General features: G+C 36.5%; 1 long non-coding RNA gene across 1 annotated transcript in view; it reads right to left on the bottom strand.

Annotated features, from left to right (window-relative positions):
* Positions 1-6,647: 6,647 nt before the first annotated feature.
* The window catches only part of LOC133042269 (uncharacterized), a 179,610-nt gene continuing 161,012 nt past the window's right edge, over positions 6,648-25,245 (bottom strand). The window contains exon 4 of the long non-coding RNA XR_009689464.1: positions 6,648-6,710. This is a non-coding gene — a long non-coding RNA (uncharacterized LOC133042269). The remainder of the gene's footprint in view (positions 6,711-25,245) is intronic.

The following is a 25,245-nucleotide window of genomic DNA, read 5'->3' as shown; positions in this document are numbered from 1 at the left end:
GGCTCCTCAAGGAAAAAAGCACAGAATTTATTCATCTTTGTTTTTCTTGTTCCCAGCAATATATCTGCCACAGAGGCTCTCAGTAAATAATTATTGAACGAAACAACTGAATGAGGCTAATTTTTTTTCAAAACACTTGTCTGCCCAATGTTCCTCTTCCATGTAAATAATATTCACTGCACTCAAGAAATAATGCCAATCTTCCACATTTAGTTTAGTGGAAGTTAAGACAAATTTTCTACTTCATTGAAAAAATACCAAGGGAGAAGCCAATATTTCATCTGAAGGTTTTATTTACCAAGGCAACACTGCTTATTTATCCAAGTCATGTATGGGTCATTGAAGTGAGAACACAAGTCTTTGAATTTGGTTTTTAACTCTTAAGAAGTGCTTGTGCCTTAATTCTGCTAAGATTACTATGCTGTATGAATACACAGATGAACCACCACCGTTTAACTGTATAGCATCTGGGACATTCATAGGACATAATCATGTTCATATCTTTGAAACACGGAGGAATCTAAATTGAAATAATCATAGAACAGAGAGTAGGGGGAAAAACTGAGAAATCTTCCAGTCTGTCCCAATTTTTATATTATTATATCTCTTCTCTAAGATCCCAGGCAAGAACTGAAGTTTTTGCTTAAATATCTGAAGTGATAAGAAGATCTGTACTGCTAACATTTTTAACGTCTATATTATTGCCTGTTAGGGATGTGCTAGTCTGGTAGTGAACTAAGTGATTTAATTTTATAAATAGGACATGATGATTTCTTTTTTTGTAACAGAGCAATATGCCTCTCTCCTCTAGACAAAGGCATCTGCCCTCCATGCATCATCTGTTTTTCTCAGTCCTGAATGTGATCACAAACTAGGATTACAAGTTATCATAGCATGAAAACTTACCCAGTATAGAAGATAATACCCAAACTAAGTAAGAATTCTATGCAAAAAATTGAAACTTGGATTATTCAATAGAAAAAAATGAATTTATTTCACAAAAAAACTGCAACATTGAAGAATTTATCAACTTGGAGCACAGAAAGCAACAGATTATGGCATCTGTTAATCTAATTTATTTCAACTACAGTTAAGCATTTTAAATTCCCAAATATATGAAAAAATTTCTTTGAAATCCTGAGTATTCCCAGTCCAGAAGAGAGAGTTCTAATGTATAGAAAAAACTTCCGTGATTCAAGGAAAGTTGAATGATGTCTGAACACTTCCAAATACAGGTGTTCCTAGAACTGAGAATGTTTTTGAAGTGTGGTAAAGCCACGGGCTTCCCTTGTGGCTCAGCTGGTAAAGAATCTGCCCACAATGCGGAGGACCTGGGTTCGATCCCTGGGTTGGGAAGATCCCCTGGAGAAGGGAAAGGCTACCCACTCCAGTATTCTGACCTGGAGAATTCCATGGACTATATAGTCCACGGGGTCACAAAGAGTCGGACACAACTGAGTGACTTTCACTTCACAAAGGATAACAACGCATATTATGCTATAAAATGCCTAGTATATATACCACAAGGTTCATAAATATCTACACTCTTTTGCCAAATATACGTGTAAGAAACAGATTAAATAGTTTAAGAGAGATTAGAAAAGTTAAAGGCTCAACTAGTTATCAGATTTAACTCAGTTTATGATCGCTTTATGGTAGACATACAAAGTCCATGGTCTCACCTTTCTCTGTATCTACCTTCTTTGCCATAGAACTCTGCAGAACCCTCAGTCTGTTGGGAGGCTTGACCACGTTGTTTGCCTTAGACAAAGGGATAGTAACAAATGTGACATAATAGGGGCCTGAAGTGTGCGTGGGTATAGCAATGGTCTTAGCGTGTGCACCTTTGCCTTTCCCTTGAGAACATGCCTAGGTTAGCCTGCTGGGGTGATGTAGGAGACATGGGGGCTACGTCAGGTCTCTCCAGAGAGCAGCCAAAGGACCCACAGATGCAATAGGCACTCGGAGATAACCCATATCCATACAGTGAGCAATTTCCAACTAGACTAGAAGAACTGTCCAGACTAGCTTGCTGACCCACGAATTTAGGAACTAAATAAACACCTATGGTTTTCAGGCATGTGCTTTGGATCTGACCCAAAAGCTGCTTATCTTCTTTATGTTTCTACCTCATTACCACAAAACACTCTATAATTTGATAAGCTGGAAAGTCAACTTTTGGGGTGGACAAAACATTCAAAAGGACCAAGGAATTTTCCCTAGAGTAAATATTGGGAAATTTTCCCCAGAGTAAATGTTGGGAGTGGTGTGGTAAAGTTGAGAGTAACTAAGCCAAGATGGTAACTCCAAATGCTCTTCAATCAAAAACACCCTCCCCATTGTTGCCACTTTCCTAACACATCTAGAAAAAGGGCCTGTGATTTAATCACACTCCCAAGTTGACATTGGTGATCACAATGACAGTTATTCCCAATGGAATATGAAGTGGGGGTGGGAGGAACAGAGATGAGGACCTCAAATATTAATAAAATGAAAAACCACATACTGAGCGATTTATTCTGGTTGAAGCAGAATAAATGCACATGAGAGAAATAAGAATCTTAAATATCTACACTAAAATGTTCTAAGAGAGAAGTAAGGATATTGGAGGGCTTCCCAGGCAGCCCTAGTGGTAAAGAACCCACCTGCCAATGCAGGAGATGTAAGAGACATAAGTTCAATTCCTGAGTTGGGAAGATCCCTGGAGGAGGGCATAGCAAGCCCACTCCTGTATTCTGGGCTAGAGAACCCCACGGACAGAGGACCCTGGCGGGCTTCAGTCCCTAGGGTCACACAGAGTTCAACAGAACTGATGTGCTTAGCATGCATGCATGTAAGGATATTGGGAATTCCAAGGAGAAATTAGCAATTACAGAAAAGAACTAATTAGAAATAAGTGGAATAAAAACAGAAGTGTTGAAATAAAGGATTGAATAGATAGGTTTAATAGAATACATTGCATTAAAAATGAAATATTGAGCTGAAATATCAAGTCTAGGACTTTCACAGAAGGCATAAAATAAAAAAAGAATAATTTAAAGTTAAGCAATATAAAAGAAAAATAATTGTTCATGTCTACATAAAAAACACTGTAAAATCTGAGAAAACTAATTAAAAGGGAAGAAATTAAAAGGGAGGAAACATGTAATTAAGTGATTAGGAATATCCTCAAATTAAAGAAACATGTAAGAATTAAATAGCTTAATAGAGATTAGAAAAGTCAAAGGTGCAACTAGTTATCAGATTTAAATTATCCACATGAAAGAGAAAAACTTCCATGAGTAAAAGCAAATCACCTGAAAGGAAATTACAAGAATCATGCATATCTGAGATGAAAAATAATGGAGTAATGATAACTAAATGGTAAAGGAAAGGAACTGAAAATATAGAATATTGTAACAAAGCTAATTCTATTTTAAACAGAATTGAAATACAAATATTTTCAGTAATGGCTGCGTCAAAAATTTTACCACAGAAACTTTCTGAAAGAAGTCTTAGAGTAAGTATTCCAGCAGTAAGACAATGAAAGCAATGAGAAGTAAAGTACTTAATAAAATACATTGCTGTAAAAATAAACAATAACCAATGACATAGCCTCCTGAATTATTAAAGTGCATCTAGAGTGCATTTCTAAGGAATAAGTATATGATGATGTAGAAGGACCAGGGAGAAAGACCAGCGGAGGTAGGAGACAGCTTTACTGTAAAAGAAAACAAAAATCAATAAGCTCAAGAGGCTGGTTGGGGGGGAAAGTAGCTGTAAACCTCAATATAAGACCTTCAAACTAACAAAATGAAATTCATCTATGGAAGTCAGTGGGCTTCAGAGGTGGTGCTAGCGGTAAGAACCCACCTGCCAGTGCTCCAGATCCCCTGGAGGAGGGCATGGCATTCACTCCAGTATTCTTGCCTAGAGAATCCCAGGGAAAGAGGAGCCTAGTGGTCTACGGTCCACAGGGTCTCAAAGAGTTGGACACGACTGAAGCAATTTCACACATGCACGCATGGAACTTGGTACAATAAAACCAAAGAAATGAGCAGTAAGTATTATAAATTAAAAAAAGCATGAAATGAGATTTCAGAAGTAACTAAAATTTATAAAAAATTTAACTCACTTAAATATATCAATCAAAAGACAAAGATTTCAACTGGATCATTTAACACGGCAATGCCAAGTTCACCAGCATTTCCTCTTCTTGGATCAACAGAAAGAAAGCAGGTCCTGGTCTTCCTGACAGCTAATTTGGGCACATGTGACTGAATTCTGGATTGTGCTAATTTGCCAAGAGTTGTATAAATCACTGTTGAGACTGGCCCCTTTCCTTTGCTAGATCAACTCAAAAGTCTGTGTGTTACAGCTCTATAAGTGACCTATGTCCTTGAGTTCCCTTTTGGAGTAGAACCATGCAGGAGAGTCATGTTTCTCACATCAAATAATGACATAAATTAAAAAAAAAATCATTATTGCATTCTTTGGAGGTTTTGTTTATAAGCACATATTAGTGTGACCTCATCCTGATTAATATTGAAAAAGAGTGCTGGCCATAAATTTCTTCCAAGAAACAGTCTGGATAAGGCAGAATTCTTCAGAACACTGGAAATATGAAAGTAAAGATATTGTTCAAGGACACCATTCCCATCCCAGCATTGATAAGGATTTAGCCTCTCGAGTGCTGCATTTAGTTCAAGAATCAAGAAAACTATATGCTTATATGCCTTCTCAAAAACTAAGGAAAAATGATTTTTAGTATAAGTTGCTCTGGAATTGCATTATAAGCCAGAACTAAAAAACACAGAGGTGCAATAAAGTTTTAGCATTTCACTAAACTCTAGCAGGCACAAGTTTCATGGGAAGTGTCCCTTGCACAGTGCACCACACAGAAACAAAGCAATGAAACAGTCATGCAAAGATATGCTTCTGTTCTTGGTCGCTTCTACCACTTTCATTCCATTAAGCTCTCATACTCTCATTAAATAAGAAATTCATAAATTTATAAATCACACACTTAGAGCAGGTATGTATGTGTCTTTTATGCACCAATTCATAATCACATGTGCAACAATGAACACACGTAAAATGAAATAAAAATAAAAGGGTAAAAACTAATACACCAGGTAAATGTGGTTGAAAGAAATGCAGTGTGGCAACATTAATTTCAACCTAAATAGAACTGAAAAAAAATCATTATAAATAAAACGTTATCTTGTATGTATAAAATGTACATGTATATATGTATAAAATAAAATTTTATCTTTTCTTAATAAAAGGAAAAAATATCCAATGATATGATAAAAATGAACATATTACCACATAAAAAATATATATTAATACATAATCCCTGATAGCACATGATGAACTACGAAGATAGAGAGCTACATCCGTAGTTGCAGTTGGAGATTTTAAACTCTGTGTTTCAGAAACAGATAGTTCACGGAAACAAATTAAAAATTCATATATATTGAAGGTAAAAGTAGAAGAAGGCAGCAGAGGATGAGAGGTTAGATAGCATTACCGACTCAATGAACGTGAAACTGAGCAAACTCTGGGAGATAGTGAAGGACAGGGCTTGCTGCAATCTATGCGGTTGCAAAGAGTTGACACGACTTAGGGACTGAACAACAACAAATATATAATAATTAATAACTGAATCAAAAGATACATCAGCAACTTTATACCAGTGAGCACTTTTGTTTTCCAAGCAGACGTGAAGCATTCATACAATTCAATCAAGTACTAAGTCACCAAAAATAAGAAGCCTCAATAAGTTGCCAAAAAAAAAAAAAATCTTAGTTTTCCAATTATTATTCAATAAATTAAGAATCAAAACCAAATATAAAGTCTTATACAAATTTCAAATACCTGTAAATGCCCCCCCCCCCCAAATAAAACAACTATATAGCACTTGGATTAAGGAGAAATTCCTAAGTGAAAGTACTCAATTACAGCTGAGTGAGCACAAAAGCACTCCCTGTCAAAACGTCTGGGAAACAGTGAAGGAGGTACTGTGAGGGGCATAATATATCCTAAAAATTGTTGACCAGACAGCAGGAAAGTTTATAAGTAAGCAAGCTAAACTTTCCCCAAAATGCTAGGGGGAAAAAAGAGAATAAACACAAAGAAGTAAGAATATAAGAAATAAAGAAGATGAGGACAGAAATGAATAAAGTAGAAAAATATAGACAATATGTTTATAACACACACTATGTACTAAGGGCTGTTCTAAGTGTTTTACATATATTTACTCACTGAATTCTCATGACAGACTTTAGATACGGGCTACTCATTCTCATTTTACCGATGAGTAAAGCAGCGCACAGAGAAATTGCATAACTTTCTCAAGGTCACAAAGCTAGTAAGGACCAGAGATTGATTTATATTCTGCGCTTTCACCAACTGTTCTGTACTAACCCAGAGGCTGATCTTTCTTTTATAAATATTTCCAAAGCAGATAAGCCTCCAGAAGACTGATTAAGGACAGAGAAAGAATAAGAGAGAAAGAGAGGAAGTATTGTTGTTTTAGTCAGGGTAATTAAGGACAGTTAACAGCAAAAACCCAAATATCATTGCCATAGCATAATTATATATATATATATATATATATATATTTTTTTTTTTTTTTTTTTTTTTTTTTTACCTGTTTACATCACAGTCGTTGGTCATCACACCCACAGGGCAATTCTCCTCAAGCAGTGATCAAGGGTCCATGGAAGCTGTGGCAGAAGAAGAAAGAGAAAAATGAGGAACAGTGACTCAACTTCCCTGATCTGCAAGTCACACTCTCTGTTTATCTTTCTTTGGTTTGTACCAAGGGATAGTTACATGTCTTCACCCTAAATTAAGATGAGGAAACATGCAACGTTTTGGTGGTCACTGATAACCTCACAATTGTTGGATGAGGTCATCGAGAGGATGTCACCACCAGTTGACCCCCTGGCCTGGACTCAGGTTAGAAGAGGTTTCTAGCCCCCTCCCCTGTCCTTGGAATGTACATTCTGTCCACTGTTCCAACAGTGGGAGCTACTTTCAAGGACACAGCCTTGAGAGAGTGGAGTGTTGTTGAGACCATCTTGATGGTGTACGTGACTGAACCCCTTTAAGACCTCTATATAAATTTTTAAGATTCTGGTAGGCAGATGTGTAGATCTCTTTCTCTTGCAGCAATGCAAGACAAGCTCTGTGTGTAAGTTCCCTTGCTTATTAAACCTGCCACCTACCCATCTGAAGTGGTCTGCCTTTGTTTTCACTCTCTCCCTGTCCTCCATGTATAGGGGCCATTTTGCAAACCAACAGCAATAAGTACCAAAAATAAGGCATAAAGACTATTAATGGATAAAAAGAAAAACCTATGAACGGATTTTTAAAAATTTTATTATTTTTATATTCTTTTTAAAGGAATATTTAGGAAACTACTCAACTATAAATTTGACAGTCTAGCTGTCACAGATTAATTCCTGGGGAAACATTAAATGCCAAAATTGGAACAAGAACAAATCACATGTGGTCAACAGCCAAACATTAATAAAAATGGAAATGGTAATCAAAAATATCTCTCTTTTCTTACTCTCCTTCCCCCTCCCCCAATGAAAAAAAAGCCCCTGTACCAGCTAGAAACTTACTGTATTCTTAGCCCCAAATCCTCCCATAATTGTCCCACTTTGTGATACTGAAGCTGGACCCTGTAAACATTGCCTCTTTGCCAGCTGGCATTATGTTGGGCTTTGTCAACTGAGTGCTATGGAGGAACAATGAAGGAAGAGGAGGCTTCTCTCCATTTCCACGTATTATTCCTCTCCTCTGGCTTCAGGATCATTCAGTGCCCACCAGTAAGTGTCAGTCGCACTCCCATGGCGGCACACTAGTAAGTTCCACCAGCTGCCCCTTAGGCAGCTTCCCCAGGAGTTCAGTGCACCTCTACTAGGGGGCTGTACTTGTTGGCAGGTTCTGCAGACTCCGCAGCTGACCTTTCAAGGACTTTCACAGGTGATCCAGCAAAAACCTCCTGCTGAGTTCTGCTAACACCTAACCCAGCCCCCAGGAAATTCAGAAACATCTCTATACAGACATCCCATTCCCTTTTCTAGAGAATCTCCCATGAGCCCCAGTAGGCAGCTTCTTGTTATGTTTAAGCACAATTCAAGGGCCAGCTTCCCATCTAGTTCCATCATCAGGACTCCAGAAGGTGGGTTCCTGCAATTTTTGATGTCCCAGTGGGAAGTTTCCTCATTATCAGCCTGGTCCTATGGCACCAAAGTAACTTATGTTTCCATCATCCAGAGAACTATAATCACACAAATTACAAATAGATTATAGATTTATAATCTCACAACAGAGTCTAAATCTTAGCCTTTGGTGGAGATGAGGGCTCCCTTTTCCAAATTTGTTCACCCTGGACTTCTGCCTCGACAATAAAAGGAGTTAATTGTCTGTGCACATGCTACTCTGTGTTTCTCAGAGTTCCTCGTTACTGTTGAATATTATATTCCTTTTTCTCTTCAAATTACTCTATGATTCCTGTCCTCTGACTGGATACTCACTGATACAGTCCAAGATCCAGATAGTTTCAAAAGGACATTTCATCAGATTTCAAGGTACAGATAATACATTTTATACAAGTTTTCCAGAACAAAGAAAAAAAGAAAAAAATTTAATGATTCAAGAACAACCTAGCTTCTCAAACTAGATTAGGACAATACACAAATAAACAATTTCATGTATTTTAATAGATAAATGGAAAAATAGTCTGTGGCACATCCAGGCAGCAGGATATTTTTCAGTGATTAAAAAAAAAAAAGATATCAAGCCAGAAAAAGACATGTGGGAACCTTAAATGTGTGTTGCTAAGTGAAAGAAGCCAATCTGAAAAGGCTACAAAATGTATGATTTCATTCCAACTATATCACATTTTGGAAAAGAAAGAGCCATGGAGACAGTAAATGACCAATGGTTGTCAAGGCTTGAGACAGGGGAAGACACAAATGAAGGACAATAAAATTTTTTAGGTCACTAAACTATTCTGTATGATACTGTAATGCTGGATACATTATACCATACATTCTTCAATACCTATGGGACCTACAACACTAAGGATTTAGCTTGCAGTTAGTAATAATGTCTCGGTAATGGCTCATCAATTGTAAAAAATGTAAGGAGCTAATAACAGAGTTAACTGGAAGAGGGGTATGAAGCAATACATAGGACCTCTCTGCAACTTCTGCTCAACTTTTTGAAGCTTAAAACTTCTCAAAAAAGTTTGTCGAAGGAACCCTATTATTTCATACCTACCTCACTTATGAATACAATTGCCAAAGTCCTAAAACATATATTGGATAAGCAAACCTAGTATTGTTTAAATAACTGTAAATGATGAAGTAAGGTTTGTATCAAGAATAATATGATGAATCAGCATAAAATATGTTCATATAATTTAACATATTAAAGGCCAAAAGGAAAAAAATTTACCAGGTCCTATTAATAGATTCAGGGGTAGCTCAGCTGGTAAAGAATCTGCCTGCAATGCAGGAGACCCCAGTTTGACCCCTGGGTTGGGAAGATCCCCTGGAGGAGGGCATGGCAACCCACTCCAGGATTCTTAGGGCTTCCCTGATAGCTCAGTTGGTAAACAGTCTGCCTGCAATGCAGGAGACCGGGTTCAATCCCTAGGTTGAGAAGATACCCTAGAGAAGGAAATAGCAACCCATTCCAGTATTCTTGCCTAGAGAATTACCTGGACAGAGGAGCCTGGTGGGCTACAGTCCATGGGGTCACAAAGAGTCAGATACAACTGAATAATTAATACTTTCACTTTCATTAGTAGATTCAGAAACATATATACAAAATTCACTATTTATTTATGACAAAAAGTATTACAAACCAGATTAAAAAGAAGCTCTTAACATCTCAAAGACTATATCCTTAAAGTAGCCAGTAAACATAATTCTTAATGAAAAGCATAAAAAAATTAGATAAATGTAAAAAATGTTTTTATGTTGAGAGTATATAATTATTTCCATTGCACATCCAGCAGAATCAACAAACTATAATAATGGAGTTCATCAAGCTTTCTGAACACAGAAAACTCAATAGCACTTTTTTTATTTCAGCAATAAGCAATTGAAACAGATAGTAGAAAATAAAACAGCATTTTAAAAACTATAAATAGATAGAAATTAACTTAATAACATGCACATCTTAACAGAGAAAACTTTAATATCCTATTAAAAGTATAAAATAGGCCTGAATAAATGGAGAGATTACTACACCCATGGCGGGTTTGATTTAACATTGTAAGTGAAGTGAAAGTCATTCAGTTGTGTCTGACTCTTTGCAGTCCCATGGACTATACAGTCCATGGAATTCTCCAGGCCAGAATATTGGAGTGGTACCCTTTCCCTTCTCCAGGGGATCTTCCCAACCCAGGGATCAAATCCAGGTCTCTCACATTGCAGGCAGATTCTTTACCAGCTGAACCACAAGATACCATCTATCTCCTTTTTTTTTTTTTTCCTTTAAATTTCATCAGTACTGACTGCTGGATCCATCCTCCAAAATTCACCCTGGATGAGCTATGAAAGAGAGAGCGAGGCATGCATCTGAGAACTTTACAACTATCACCATAAAAAGAAACAAAAAATATTGTGAGAAACACACTTGAAGATTCATCATTTAATGTGGATGGAAATTGGCATGTGTTATTTCTACTAATACCACTTGCATCCCCCACTCACCTAGGTAATTTTGCTTAGCTGGTGTCAAGAAACTATTGTAGCATTAATCCATGAATAATTACTGAGCAATGAAGGAAAATCATGTTTCTAGTTCAGTTATAAATGATCAAAATATGAGAATCTTAAACAAAATATTAGGTGATGAAATTGAACAATCATTTTTAAAAGAATGTAAGATGTTTCATAATGCAATTCAGAACATGCAACACCCTTCTCTTTCTGTTGATCCACCTTTCTGTAACTTTTTGGTTTAAATGACTCCACTTTCTCCTGATTCTCCTCCAACCAAAGGGTTTATTCCTTCTCAGTCTTCTCAGTCGAATTTCTCTCTATTTTCCAAATCTTTAACATTGAAGTCACCAAGGCTATATTACCAGCCTTCTCTATCTAAAACTTACTTTCTAAGTAATCACATTCTTACAATGTGAAATGTCATCTTATCAATGATGATTTCCAAATTTAGATCCTTACCTTATATTTGTCCCCTGAAATCTAGACACATAAATTCAACTGTCTACTCCATATTTACCTTTAGATATTTAATAGACACTTAAATAGTCTAAATCATAATCTTGATCTTCCCTTCTCTACCTACACAACACCCTAATGAAACTTCTTCTCCTGCTTTTGTTTTATTAAATATCAGTTCCATTCTTCTTGATACTAAACCATTCATTCATCTATAATTTCACTTTCTGTAATAACCCATATCCAGTCTATTAGAAATTCTGTTTAATATGCTTTCAAACATATTATGAATTGGACCACTTTGCACCCCCACACTAATCCACTAATCATTGTTCAAGATTTAATGATTTGTTACTTGAAAATTTAAATAAAGATCCTAATTGGTCTCCTTGAACTAACCCCTTCAAATCATTCTCAACATCACAGGTACATTTTTTTTACATTTTAATTGATTTCATTTATAGACCAATTTTGGCTTCCATGGTGGCTCAGAGGTAAAGAAATCATCTGCAATGCAAGAGAGCCAGGTTTGACCCTGGGTCGATAAGATCCCCTAGAGAATGGAATGGCAGCCCACTGCAGTATTCTTGCCTGGAGAATTCCATGGACAGAGGAGCCTGGCAGGCTACATACAGTCCATGGGGTCACAAAGAGTCAGACAGGACTGAGCAACTAACACTTTCACTTTTCATTTTCACTATAGATCAATTTTAGTTTCACAAAAAAACTGAGGACATATAGAGAGTTCCCACATATCCCATGTCCCACCATGCACTATCAACATCCCAGATCAGAGTGGTACATTTGTTACAATTAATGAGCCTACATCAACACATCATAAGCAAAGTCCATAATTTGCATTCAGATTCAATCTTGGTGTCATACATTCTCTGAATGTTGACAAACACAAAACAAAGTGTATCCACAATTATAGCATAAGACAGAATAGTTTCATTGCCTTAAAATCTTCTGTGTGCTGCCTATCCATTCCTGCCTCGCCTCTGCCTCCTGGTAACCACTGATCTTTTCACTCCCTCCATAGTTTTGCTTTCACATAATGTGATAGAGTTAGAATCATACAGCCTTTTCAGACTGATGTTTTTCTTTTCAGATTGACCTTTTCAAGTTGGATTTTCTACTTAGCAGTATGCCTTTAAGATTCCTGCAAATCTTTTCATGGATTGATGACTAATTTCTTTTTGGCACTGAATCCAAAGATAGCAAGGAGAGATAAGAAAGCCTTCCTCAGTGATCAGTGCAAAGAAATAGAGGAAAACAATAGAATGGGAAAGACTAGAGATCTCTTCAAGAAAATTAGAGATACCAAGGGAATATTTCATGCAAAGATGGGCACAATAAAGGACAGAAATGGTATGGACCTAACAGAAGCAGAAGGTATTAAGAACAAGTGGCAAGAATACACAGAAGAACTATACAAAAAAGATCTTCATGATCCAGATAATCATGATGGCATGATCACTCACCTAGAGTCAGACATCCTGGAATGTGAAGCCAAGTAGGCCTTAGAAAGCATCACCACAAACAAAGCTAGTGGAGGTGATGGAATTCCAGTTGACCTATTTCAAATCTTAAAAGATGATGCTGTGAAAACACTTCACTCAATATGCCAGCAAATTTGAAAAACTCAGCAGTGGCCCCAGGACTGGAAAAGGTCAGTTTTCATTCCAATCCCAATGAAAGGCAATGCCAAAGAATGCTCAAACTACTGCACAATGGCACTCATCTCACATGCTAGCAAAGTAATGCTCAAAATTCTCCCACCCAGGCTTCAACAGTATGTGAACCCTGAACTTCCAGATGTTCAAGCTGGATTTAGAAAAGGCAGAGGAACTAGAGATCAAATTGCCAACATCCACTGGATCATCGAAAAAGCAAGAGAGTTCCAGAAAACATCTATTTCTGCTTTATTGATGATGCCAAGGACTTTGACTGTGTGGATCACAACAAACTGTGGACAATTCTTAAAGAGGTGGGAATACCAGACCACCTGACCTGCCTCTTGAGAAACCTATACGCAGGTCAGGAAGCACAGTTAGAACTGGACATGGAACAACAGACTGGTTCCAAATAGGAAAAGGAGTCCGTCAAGGCTGTATATTGTCACCCTGCTTATTTAACTTCTGTGCGGAGTACATCATGAGAAACGCTGGGCTTGAGGAAGCACAAGAGGGAATCAAGATTGCCGGGAGAAATATCAATAACCTCAGATATGCAGATGACACCACCCGTATGGCAGAAAGTGAAGAAGAACTAAAGAGCCTCTTGATGAAAGTGAAAGAGGAGAGTGAAGAAGGTGGCTTAAAACTCAACATTCAGAAAACTAAGATCATGGCATCTGGTCCCATCACTTCATGGCAAATAGATGGGGAAACAGTGGAAACAGTGTCAGGCTTTATTTTGGAGGGCTCCAAAATCACTGCAGATGGTGACTGCAGCCATGAAATTAAAAGATACTTGCTCCTTGGAAGAAAAGTTATGACCAATCTAGACAGTATATTAAAAAGCAGAGACATTGCCAACAAAGGTCCATCTAGTCAAAGCTATGGTTTTTCCAGTAGTCATGTATGGATGTGAGAGTTGGACTATAAAGAAAGCTGAGTGCTGAAGAATTGATGCCTTTGAACTGTTGTGTTGGAGAAGACTGTGGACAGTCCCTTGGACTACAAGGAAATCCAACCAGTCCATCCTAAAGGAAATCAATCCTGAATGTTCATTGGAAAGACTGAGGCTGAAGTTAAACTCCAATCCCTCGGCCACGTGATGTGAAGAACTGACTCATTGGAAAAGACCCTGATGCTGGGAGAGATTAAAGGCGGGAGGAGAAGGGGACAACAGAGGATGAGATGGTTGGATGGCATCACCGACTCAATGGACATGAGTTTGAATAAACTATGGGAGTTGGTGATGGACAGAGAGGCCTGGTGTGTTACAGTCCATGCGGTTGCAAAGAATTGGACACGACTGAGCAACTGAACTGAACTGAACTGAACTGAGCATTCCATTGTCTAGATTTATCCATTTACCTTTTGGTTGCTTCAAACTTTTGTCAGTTATAAATAAATATCCTATAAATATCTGTGGGCAGTTTTTTTTTTTAACTCATTTGGATAAATTCCAAGGAAGATAATTTCTGGATCATATTTTAAGAGTATGTTTTGTTTCATAAAAAGTGACAAACTGTCTACCAAAATAGCTGTACCATTTTGCCTTTCCACCAGCAATGAGTGAGAATTTCTGTTGCTCCACACCTTCTCCAGTATTTGATGTTGTTCATGTTTCACGTGTGTGTGTTCATTTTTGTTTTAATTTGCAATTCTCTAATGACATATGATATTGAACATCTTTTCATATGCTTATTTGTCATCTGTACATCTTCTTGGATGAGATTTCTATTCTGATCCTTTTTTATTGGACTGTTCATTTTCTTATTAATGAGTTTTAGAGTCTTTTGGGTGGGGTTAGATCATGTTCCCATTCTTCTCAACATAAAATTAATAATTTACATTGATTCTTCACCAGGAACTGTTCTGAGTGTTATTCACCTGGCATTCTATCTATTTTGAGATATAATCTCTTCTTTTTACATGTTGACTTTGATTAAATGGGGATATATCTCATTACTGCTGGCCAAGCAGTAGTCATGATGTAACTGTCATGGCCTGTGCACATCCATCAATAATTACGAAGGTTTTCAGTGTCATGGAAAAAAAATCTCAGAGACAATAGAAGCACCTTCTTTTAAACATGTTGCATTACCAGTGGTCTTACTGGAAGCAAATATAATATCCACTATTACCTAGTGGAAATATCCTTTAAAAATGGAGAAGAATTAAAAATATTTTCAAATTTAAAACATCTACAGGAATTTAGACCTGGATTAAAGGAGCACAAAATATATTATTCAGGCAGAATAAAAGTGACTCTAGAGAGAAACAGAAATTTAGGAAACAATAAAGATCACAGAAAAGAGCAAAGATGTGGATAAGCCCCAAAGAGTTATAACAATGTCTTCTGAGGTATATGCATACAACTAAAATGTATAGCAATAATAGTCAAAAATATAGAAGTTGTTTTAGCTTGGGCTGTTGTAACAAAATACCATACACATAAACAATGGATGTTATGTGTTTACAGTTTTGGAAGCTGGAAGTCTGAGATCATGGTGCCTGATTAGAACCTAATCAGTCAAATTAGATTCTTGGTGAGAACTATTCCTGGCATTTTGAGGCTGTCTTCTTGTTATATCCTCACGTTGAGAGGGGGGCGAAGGAAGCAGGCTCTTTGGTCTCTTCCGTTCAGGAGAGTGACCGCATTGTGGGGGGCCCCATCCTCATGACCTCATCTAAACCTAATTACTTTTCAAGGGTCTCACCTCCTAATACCATCACACTGGGGGTTCAAGTTTCAACACATGAATTTGGGGGAAAACAAACATTCAGTCCATAGCAGAAGTTAAATGAAGTTCAAGTGTTACTGAGAATTTGAATTATTTGAGGCATGATAAAGTGAAAATTTACTTGAATTATGCTCTAAGAAGTCATGAATATATTTTAAAATATCTACAATAAATATAACTATAAAAAGAAATAATTAAAACAGTTATTTAATTTTAATAATTTTAAATAATTATAATTATAATTATTTAAATAAATTAAAAATATAAAAAGAAAATAATTTATAGAGTAATGGTTAATGAAGAATGGGCTTTTTAAAAAAAGTTGGTTAATCTCAAAGAAATTAACAGAGGAGAAATAAGATGGAATAGGTAGAAACTAAATATTATGATGTAAGTCAATATTAAATTATAAATGCAATTATTATTTTATATCTTAAAAATTAAATTATACAGCAAACACTTCAACTAAGGGAAAAGACTGTCAGATTGGATGAAAAATAGCACATTTATATGCTGCCTGCTAGAAAGACATCTTAAGTAATATGTGCCCATAGAAGGTTGAAAATAAAAGGACTGAAAAATATACATTGGGAAATACTAAGTAAAACTAGCCACTAATGTAGCCATAGTATAATGTGACAATGAAGACACTGAGGTAAGAAAGATCACTATCAAAAAACAAAAAGGTTTTTACAGTAATCAGTAGGGCAACCCAAAAAGATTGCACAACAATCCTAAATTTGTAGCCATCAAATAACATGGTCTCAAAATATGTAAATGTGGACAGAAATAAATGGAGAAACAAATCTACAGAGTGGAAGATTTTGACACACTTTTCTCAATAACCAACAGAAAAAATAGATTTTTTAAAATCTATAAAAATTTGACTATTTTAAGTACCTTAAACAAATGAGATCGTGCTGTATTTGTCCTGTGACTAGCTTATATCACTCAGCTTAATGTCCTTCAGTTTCACTCATGTTGCAAGAGGCAGGATTTCCTTCTCTTTTAAGGCTGAATAATATTCCACGCTATGAGAATAACATATTTCTTTTATCCATTTACCTGTCAGTGAACATTTGGGATGTTTCCATATCTTGGCCATTGTGCATAATGCTGCAGTGAATGTGGACATGTAGATGTCTTTTCAAGATCTTGATTTGAATAATTTTGTCTATATACCCAGAATTGACATTTCTGGAACACAGAGTAGTTCTGTTTTTAATTTTTCGAGAAACTTCCACAGTGTTTTCAAACTCACAGAAGCAAAGAATAGAATGTAGAATGCTAGTTGCTGGGGGCTGGAGGTGGGGGGAATGGAGAATTGTTTTTCAATGGGTATAAGTTTCAGTTGTGCAAGACAAATAAGTTTCAGAGAGCTGTACTACGTAGTGCCTATGGGTAACAATATTGTTTTGTGCACTTAATAGTGTAGTAAGAGGGTATATCTCAGGTTAAATGTTCTTAAAACAAAAAAAAAACTAATAAGCAAAACAACCAAAACCACCCAAAGAATCACAAAGAAACTTTAGGAAGAGAAGGGCATTTTTATCACCTTAATTGTGGTCATGGCTTCACAGGTGTATGCATATGTCCAAACTCCTCAAATTGTGTATATTAGGTATGTGCACAGTTTTGTATATCAATCATATCTCAGTAAGGCTGCTTTTTTTTTTTTTTTTGGTGGGGGTGGGGTGGCGGGCTTCCCTGGTGGCTCAGATGGTAAAGAATCTGCCTGCAATGCAAGAAACCCAAGCTCGCTCCCTGGGTCAGGAAGATCCCCTGGAGAATAGAATGCCTACACACTCCAGTATTCTTGCCTAGAGAAGTCCATGGACACAGAGGAAACTGGCAGGCTATATAGTCTGTGGGGTCTATATAGTCTGTGGGATACGAATGAGTGACTAACACTTCCAAACTTTCAAAGCTATTTTTTAAAATAAAGTTAAAATTTCATAAGAGCATGGGATATTTGGAAATCATGGTCAGCAAACTTTATTAAACTTATGTGTACAGGACCACTCACCAATGACAGAATATACATTATTTTTAAGTGCAAATATAATAGTTGCCAAAATTTATAATAAATTTAACCAACTTTTAGTATTTAACTTTTTGGATCCGCTGGTTTTTAAAACCTGCATACTTTAGGATGAATTTTTTTTTTCCTTTTCACATCTCCTCTGTGAAGAGGAGTGATTTTTCAAGAGTGATTTTTAAAAAATGAACTTATTGAGGAAAATCTGTCATTACAATGAGTCCCAAATATGGGCTTTCAGAAAAACAAGGAGCGGTGATTACTGGTGTTTCTTTACTTAACAAGGATTTGTGAATCAGAAGCCCTAACTCTCTCCCTTTCAAATGTAGGCAAACAAGTTCAATACATAAATAGAAAACAAAATAAGGAGGCCATTTGCTTCCAAAATGCATTAGGCATAATGTATATAATCAACCATAGAGTACTACCTCATATGTTCAAGTTCAAGATAGTTTTCAAGACATAAGCCTTTTAAATTCAGCCCCATTCTAAGAGAAAGGGCCTTATGCTAATATTTTCAAGGCAGGCTTTTGGATCTGTTTCACACAAAAACACTAAATGGAACTAAATGGAACGATGAAGCTACTCATTTGCAACCATCATTTATGAAGACTGTGTCTTGGACTGTGAGACTGTCCAATACACTATTTAAAAGAAATAGACAAAATCAGAGCAATCAGGAAAAGAAAGAATTGAAAAGTGGCAGCTACATTTTCCAACAGATTTACTTGGAGCTTAACATGAAATTCCTGTCTTTTTCAGTCTATTTTCCGAAGGACCAAGATGACACCTCAACAAAATGTTATTTTACATTGTATTACAAACTACAGAAACAGTATAAGAAAACACTTTCATAGAAATCTATACAAAGGCACTTTACATGAGATCCCAGCCTCTCTGAATTGGAAAACTTTGGGGACCAACACCTCCTGTTCTTTCATTACTTTGTAATGGCCTCTGTAGGAGGCCAAATATTTCACTGGCTTCTCTTTCTGCCCCTCTTCTTTCTCCTCCTCTAAGTACAGTGCTTTTTTCTTGTGTTCCTGCTTAGACTGAAACTGGTCTACACAAAAGGACACTTTTATTTCATCCCAAACATAGTGGAAACAGGAAAAGACTAATTTGAACTGTTTTCGCCAAGAGCTGTTAGTCATTTCCTCAAGGCATGGGAAGCCCTAATAAAAGACTCCACTTGGGAATATCAATTTATGTCCATATCTGAAACACTGGAATGTCACCTGGCATTACAGGCATTACGGGGCAGGCCTAGGCTGCTATCCAGCATTCCAATCTCCCAGCAGCTAGGTTGGAAAGCTCAGATGTCCTCCAGCTCCAGAGAAGTGAGGAGTCTAGAGAAGACCGTTCCTACTGTCAAGCATGGGATTTTCATCTTCATAGAATTCTCACATGTTTCATTCTGTCCCCGTTTCATGATTGCATAATCTAGCTTCATAGATATACCTTCTTAACTTTTGTTTCAAACCCAAATCACACATTTCCAGAGATTCTTAGAAGATCTTTTGAAACACATCATTTTTAAGTATGTCTAAATAACTTGCATTTCTTTATACTATTATTGCCCAAGATTGACTAAGAGCAAATGAAAACCAAGGCAGGTTCTCTCAAATTGTTATGAACATTTGAATAGAATGGAACACTCATCTCATTTTGTTTAAGATTCTGACAGCATTGTTTAAAACTCCAATGCTTTATTTCTAGAATAGAATATTAAAGTGCCAAAGAGCATGTTCACATGACCTCTGAGCCTTATTTCTCTCCATCACTGTCCTCTTTGGGTATGCATGTTCAGAGGCAGAAAATAAAGACAATTCTTCTACGCTAGCTGTACATGAATAATTCATAAATTCTACGCCACATTCTTAATTTTATTTTTTGAATTTACTTTTTATTGAAACATAATGTGTTAATTACTGCTGTACAGCAAAATGACTCAGCTGTACATATATGTACATTCTTTTTCATATTTTTTCCCATTATGGTTTATCACTGTACACTGAATATAGTTCCCTGTGCTACAGTAGGACCTTGTTCTTTATCCATTCTATATATTCCAGTTTCTATCTGCTAATCCCAATCCAACACTCTCTTACCCCCTTCCACCTTGGCAACCACCAGTCTATTCTCTATGTCCCTGATTCTGTTCTGTTTCATAGTTAGGTTCAATTTGTGTCATATTTTAGATTTCACATGTGAATGACATCATATGGTATTTGTCTTTCTCTTTGTGACTTACTTCATTTAGTATGATAATCTCTAGTTGCATCCATGTTGTGGCAAATTGCATTATTTCATTCTTTTTTTAGGTTGAGTAGTATTCCATTGTGTGTGTGTGTGTGTGTAGTATGATAATCTCTAGTTGCATCCATGTTGTGGCAAATTGCATTATTTCATTCTTTTTTTAGGTTGAGTAGTATTCCATTGTGTGTGTATTTATATATATACCACACCTTCTATATCCATTCATCTGTTAATGTACATTAGGTTGTTTCCATGTCTTTGCTATTGGGACTACTGCTGCTATAAACATAGGAGTGCATGTATCTTTTAGAATTATAGTTTTGTCTGAATATATTCCCAGGAGTAGGATTGCTGGATCATGTGGTAATTCTATTTTTAGTTTTCTGAGGGACCTCCATACTGTTTTCCACAGTGGCTGCACCAACTTACATTCCTGCCAACAGTATGGGAGGCTTTCCTTTTTTCTACATCCTTTCCAGCATTTGTTATTTGTAGACTTTTTAACAATGGCCTTTCTGACTGGTGTGATGTGTACCTCAATGCAGTTTTGATTTGCTATGCAACATTTTAAACTTGTTTGTTTTAAGATTAACTTCTCATGGGCTTCCACTTCCATCGTCATTCCCCAAAATACTAAGAAGAAAGAAAAGTCGCTCAGTCATGTCTGACTCTTTGTGACCCCGTTGACTGTAGCCTACCAGGCTCTTCTTCCATGGGATTTTTGAGGCAAGAATACTGGAGTGGGTTGCCATTTCCAGCTCTGGAAGATCTTCCCAATCCAGGGATTGAACCCAGGTCTCCCACATTGTAGGCTTTACTGCTTTACCGTCTGAGCCACCAGGGAAGTCTCAAAATACTAAGAAAGTAATGGAAAGTCTAGAGATTTCCATGATAATCACATAACATATTTACATTTATATAGAAATGTATAGAAAAAAAATGAAACTAAAAAACAAAAACAAAAACCCTCAGTATTCTAAAAGATTTTTCTTGCCATTACAATTTTAAATTGTCAGTATTATAAATGAGAGCAAGATCTATGAGGGAAAGACAGAAGCATTTTGAGGCATCTCTTATGGTACAACTGAAACCTGGGGACAGAACATTTATTGGGATACTAGTTATCAAGGTCATGTGATTTTTTTCTCCCAATGCTTCTGTGAAACTTAAGTCTATATATAGAAAATGTAGTAAGTTGAATTGCTTTAGGCTTGAAGCTCTGTAAAGCAGGAATGACAGAACAAAAATAGGGCAAGTGATTCTCAAATATTGGCTGGTTTATTTTTTGAATGGTCCATTAAACCAAGCCTGTGCTTTATAAAATACATATTAATTGAAAATATTCATTAGATACCTACAATGTGCCAGGCATATCCTTATTTTACAGATAAGGAAATTAAACCAAACTTAAGTAATTGGCTTATCTCACAGTAGCAAGTAATGACCGATATTCTAGCTCAGATCTGTCTGATAGTAACTGCACACATTGACTACTACACTGTAAGAAGACAGGAAGGATCAGGTAAAGTGGAGTCTGGAGAAGAGATCTTAGTGAGATTGAACAATAAGATTAAAATGTGTAGGTTAGTAAAAAAATAAAAAAATAAACAAAAGAAAGAAAGCCACAACACACACACAGTAGAGGAACAGGATGCTCTGAACAGAGATTAAGAAGTTAGAATTTCAGAAGTGCTCCCATTTTAAAAAGAAGAACAGAAACCAGTTGTCCTTGGTTAAAGTGAATCAAATAATGAAAATTTTGCAGAGGAGACAAAAGAAATGGAAAGTTCTTTTTTCTTAAGTATTGGCTATGTAACCCATTTTGAGATTCAAGTTACAGGGATAATAATGTCCATTAATCTGGAGAGGTTATACTTGTCAATTTCTAGTCTTTAGTAAAGGAAAAGTCAGGATTCATTCAGTTCAGTTCAGTTGCTCAGTCATATCCAACTCTTTACGACCCCATGGTCTGTAGCACGCCAGGCCTCCCTGTCAGGATAGATGACAGTAAAGAGAAGGGATAGGACATATAGAGCTGAATGCATGCATGTATAATTAGTCACTCAGTTGTGTCTGACTCTTTGCAACACCACATGGGACAACAGGAAAATAATTAGGGAATTTCTCATAAAACTTGAAGAGTGACTGTCTAGAAGTCTTATGATTGAACAAGAAAGATGTCAGTTCTGTCTTATGACTTGAGTTTGTGAGGTGGTATGTGTGCAATAGCAACAGATTTCCTCACACTTATCAATTAAAACAACATACATTTCTTATCACAGAGTTTTTGTGGGTTAGGAATCTGGGGAATAGTTACCTGGAACTTTTGCTTTAGGGTCTCTTACAAGGCTGCAATCATCAGCCAGGGCTGAGTTCTCATCTGAAGGCTCATTTGGGGAAAGACCTGCTTCATAGATCATGTGTTTGTAGACAGAATTTTAATCTCTCAGTGTCTGTGAGATTGAGAGCCTCAGTTCCTAGCTGCCCGTAGGCTGGAGGATGCCCTAAGTTTCTTGCCATGAGGGTCCCTCCAACATGGTATTTGCTTTATCAAAGCCCACAAGGGAGGATCAACTAGCAAGCTGAAACTGACAAACCTGTAACCTAGTCATGAAAATGACATTTCATTACTTTCACCATATTCCATTAGTTTGAAGCAAGTTACTAGACCAGTTCATGCTCTATAGGAGGGTATCATACAGAGTGTGATTTCCAGGAGACAGAGTTCATCAAGGAACATTTTAGAGGCTACCTGCCACATAGTATGTTAGAAAATGAGAAGCCTTTCCTTGAAAATATGGCTGGGATGAGCATCCTCAGAATTCAGCCAGGTTTCAGTTAAGGACAGGAACTATAGGGTATATCAAATGGATGTTTGACGACTCACAATGGGATAGCAATTTAAGTAGGTGCAGAAGAAAAGTTTGAAGGATAATAAAACTAGGAAATTGAGAATAAAAGAAGCACAGAGAAACATGACTAAGAATTTTATGACCAGAGGGGCTTCTGACCAGTAATAGGGCATGGGCTATTACATTCTATTTTCCTGGATATTCAAATTGGAACATAGGTTAAGGGAGACGTATACTCTGGCTTGTTCTCAAAGTGAGTTATTACATGTATTGGTAAAAGGCAGTCAGAATAAGAGGTGTAATTTCTGTCCCACAACTAGTTGATCATATGGTAGCCATGCCAGAGATTTTTAATTCATTCCTTACTTTCCTGCTTACAACTGTACTTATCAGCTCAGGTAATTTCTATTCCTATGAGAAAAGAAGTGATAGGATGAATGGCCCTGCAAATGTGAAGGGGAAAAAAAAATGAGGTAATATTGTTAAGGGGGTGGGGAGGAAGTGTTTGCAGAGCTCAGCCAAACAGAAAAATATGCTCGCAACTGGTTATACAAATAGACTCTGATTTTGCAGCTTCATCTGTTTGGTTAATAAAATATAAATTGAGGTCTAATAATTTCAGTTCTTGCTAAACTGTGGTAAAAATCAAAGAATAAGAGGCTCTACCTCTCCCAGAAACCATGACCTTCTTAGGGTGGCCACTTTTAAGGTCTATACACTGTTGGGACTAAAGGAGAAATCAGATGTTTTGTGTGAAAGGAACTGGAAACACGGTCGCTGGGTTGGAGATACAGTGGCCCATGTGCAAGGCCCAGGAAGAGGTATTCATGGAAAGCAAAAGAAGAAACATGGGCAGCCTCAAGGAGCAACTCCTTTGGAATTGCATCCGCTGCCCTCCTGACTTAGAGTGCTGTAAATTACTGTGCAAGTGGGGCAAGATCAGGGTCATCTGCTCAGCATCCTTACTCCTATCCCATTTGCCTTCCCATACTAAAAAATCTATGTTTTCTTTCAGGCCAACATTATAGAATGCTGATGGAATTAATTAGATAGCTAAAGCTTTTAAATTCTTCCATCACCTACAATTAAAAGATAAAATCAAGCCCTTGCCCCAAACTCTCTTTTGTATGACTAATGATGAGTACATTCTCTGTGAAAATATAAAATATCTCTCTTTCAATAGTACTCTCTCCAGGGACGTCATATCAGAAGTTTTTAGTATCACTTTAAAGAAGATATTCTAATAATTATTTAGTATTCAAAGGAAGTTTCCAGGCTATGGGCCTTAGGACTGTGGAGACTTGCTGTATAGAGAGTTTCTGAAAGTGATTCCATTGACTTTAAAAACATAACTGAACAAATATTATCAAAAGATCTGGCTTTCAGTGAAATATTTCTTGGTCTTTTTATCTGCCCATTGGGTATCTTCTGAGAACACTCCTTGGTGACTGAATTAAACACCAAAGCACCAACTTGTTAGGACTTGGCCAAAAATGCAAAGCCAGAATAATATCCTTTTGTTTCTCATCACATAAAGCAAGTTTGTGAATAGAGGTGGGGGTAAAGAGAGAGAAGCCAAACCCCACAGTGTCTGTTCCATTGTTTGGAGAGCTTTGAGAAGCATTGCTTTGAGTCTTTTGCCACTTTTCTTTTAAACTAGGGAATTTTTTCTTATGTACTAAAACACTGGAGTAATACTGCTTATAGAATTGAAAAAAAGATTGTCTTTGGGGGAAATAGAGATACTAAAACAAACTTATTAAAACTGAGGAGGTAAATGTTGTTTCTTAGGATTTATATTTGGTTTAAAAAAAATTTTTTTTCCCCACTATCCTAATTTTCTGCAAAATAAATAAACAAACCATGCAATACTTCATTCTTACCTATTTCCTAGGATCAATTAATCATTAAAAGTGCTCATTCACATTTATCATCTATGTGCTTATATAAATATTATCTGATGTCTCATATCCCTTAGAAGGAGGAAAATGGAGTATATTAGGTGTGCTTCTACTTAAGATTTCCATTTTCAAGGCAATATATTGGTTTAAATAAAGCTTTTTATTTTAATTCACAAAAGAACTTACCTACTGTCCGTGAAACTTAATCTACTATATAATAAAAAAAATTAATGCCAAATATAACTTTAAACAATAAAGGATTAACTATATTTATGACTTTACACCAGGTAGTATCTTTGGTCATGTAAGCAAGTTGGTTAGGGGAAAAGAAAAAAAGAAATAGAAGCATAATTCAGAGTTTGTTTATTCAGTGCTATGGAATTACTGCCATAAACAAATCAGAACATACACAATTTCAAACAGAAGGTGAATCGTTAAAGCAGCAATCCTAACATTTTTCCTCCCAACTTTTATATTTTCTTTGTTTTTATTATTATCTGATTATTTTACTATCTTGTTGGTTCTAGGGTTAATTTATTTTTAATGTTTTGGCCTAATTAGGGGAGCTGCATAACCCTTCTTTGAT

This window comes from Dama dama, chromosome 21 (assembly GCF_033118175.1).
Source record: "Dama dama isolate Ldn47 chromosome 21, ASM3311817v1, whole genome shotgun sequence".
Taxonomy (NCBI): Eukaryota; Metazoa; Chordata; class Mammalia; order Artiodactyla; family Cervidae; genus Dama; species Dama dama.
The sequence above is the reverse complement of the archived record's forward strand: the minus strand, read 5'-3'. Positions and strand labels throughout refer to the sequence as shown.